The sequence below is a fragment of the Gossypium hirsutum genome, chromosome A07 (assembly GCF_007990345.1).
Source record: "Gossypium hirsutum isolate 1008001.06 chromosome A07, Gossypium_hirsutum_v2.1, whole genome shotgun sequence".
In the NCBI taxonomy this organism is placed as follows: domain Eukaryota; kingdom Viridiplantae; phylum Streptophyta; class Magnoliopsida; order Malvales; family Malvaceae; genus Gossypium; species Gossypium hirsutum.
In genome coordinates this window covers 53441963-53444043 of record NC_053430.1, presented here as the reverse complement: position 1 = coordinate 53444043, position 2081 = coordinate 53441963, and the positions used below count along the sequence as shown (strand labels likewise).

The window sequence follows — 2081 nt, the reverse complement described above, 5'->3', positions numbered from 1 at the left end:
TGTTGCTGTCTTCCTCTATGTCTAAAACAATAAAGTCAACAGGAAATATAAATTTATCGATTTTAACTAGCACATCTTCAATAATACCCCTAGGAAATGTTATAGTTTTATCTGCTAATTGAATGCTCATCCTAGTCTATTTGGGTTTCCCAATACCTAATTGTTTGAACATTTTGTAGGGCATGACGTTAATACTAGCCCCTAAATCAGCTAATGCATTATTAACATCTAAACTACCAATTAAGCAAGGAATTGTAAAACTCCCTGGATTTTTTAGTTTGTTGGGTAGTTTATTCTGTAAAATAGCTGAGCAAACTGCATTTAGCTCCACATGTGACGCCTTGTCCAACTTCCGCTTATTTGCTAAAAGCTCCTTTAAAAATTTCATTGTGTTTGGCATCTACGATAGAGCTTCAATAAACGGTAAGTTAATGTGTAATTTTTTTAAGAGTTTAAGGAATTTACCAAATTGTTCATCTGAGCGGTCTTTCCTTGTCGCGTTGGGGTATGGCACACGAGGTTTATATTCGACATTCATTGATTTGTTTTTATTATGACCTACCTTATCTTGATATCTGCTGACCATAGTTTCTTGCTTCGGTTATGGCTCAGGCTCAACGAATCCTTCTTCATCTTGAACATTAATCGCGTTGAGCTATTCCCTTGGGTTGGGTTCAGTATTACTTGGCAAGCTACCTTGTGGTCATTCAGAGATTAGGTTGGAAAGCTGGCCGATCTGAATGTCGAGCCCTTGGATCAACGCTTGTTGATTTTTAAGTGCTATCTCGGTATTCTGGAAACGAGTTTCTAGCACCGATATAAACTTTGAGAGCATCTCTTCAAGGTTCAGCTTCTTTTCTTGTTGGTAGGGTGGTTGTTGGTAGCCTGGAGGTGGTCTCTGATTTCCTTGGCCTTCCCATGAGAAATTTGGGTGGTTCCTCCAACCTGCATTGTAAGTGTTACTATATGGATTGTTTTGAGATCGAGAATTATTACCCATGTAATTTAACTGCTCATTATCCATGTTGTGGCCATAAGGTTGGTATTCTGAATTGCTTGATCCACCTCCACTTGCTTCGCACTGCATTACTGGGTGAACCTATGAAGAACTAAGAAAACCATCAATTTTTTTATTCAAGAGTTCTACCTGATTAGAGAGCATGGTAACCGAATTGACGTTATAAACACTAGTTGTTTTTGTTGGCTTTGTCCTCATGACTTGCCACTAATAGTTATTCAGTGACATCTCCTCTATAAACTCATAAGCATCTTCAGGTGTTTTATTATTGATGGTTCTGCCAGCAGCTGCGTCAACCATTTGTCGAGTCAAAGGATTCAGGCCATTATGGAATGTTTGAACCTGAAGCCAAAGCGATAACCTATGGTGAGGGCACCTTTTCAGTAAGTCTTTGTATCTCTCTCATGCATCGTAAAGAGTTTCTAAGTCCATCTACACAAATGAAGAGATATCATTACGTAATTTAGCCGTTTTAGCCAGCAAAAAATATTTTAGTAAAAAATTTTCGGTCATTTGTTCCCAAGTAGTAATTGAACCTCGTGTTAACGAGTTCAACCACTGTTTAGCTTTGTTCCTCAATGAAAAAGGGAATAACCGAAGATGAATGGCATCATCAGAAACACCATTAATTTTAAATGTATCGCATAGTTCCAAAAAGTTTGCTAAGTGAGAGTTGGGATCCTCATCCTGTAAACCATCAAACTGAACAAATTGATGTATCATTTGAATAGTGTTAGGTTTTAGTTCAAAAGTATTTGCAGCTACAGCAGGTCTAACTATGCTCGATTCAGTTCCTGTTAAAGAAGGTTTAGAATAATCATACATAGTGCGTGGAGTAGGATTTTGATTAACCGCAATTGCAGGAGGTAGCTTATTGCCTTGGTTTTCAGCCATCTTTTCGATTGGGGGTTGAGTATCGTCCCCTTGCTCATTCTCTATGTATCTTAAGCTTCACCTTATTTCTCTTTGGTTTCTGCGAACTATGCGATCGATTCCTTTGTCAAAGTGCAGTGGCCCTGACGGGTTTCTTCTAGTCATAAACTATAAAAAAAACCTGCCAAGA

At 38.3% G+C, this 2081-nt stretch overlaps 1 non-coding gene across 1 annotated transcript; it reads left to right on the top strand.

Moving 5' to 3' along the window:
- The first annotated feature begins 1376 nt into the window (after positions 1–1376).
- Positions 1377–1483, top strand: LOC121204421 (small nucleolar RNA R71). The gene has a single exon (XR_005899346.1). It is a non-coding gene; the product is annotated as a small nucleolar RNA R71 (small nucleolar RNA).
- Positions 1484–2081: the final 598 nt, after the last annotated feature.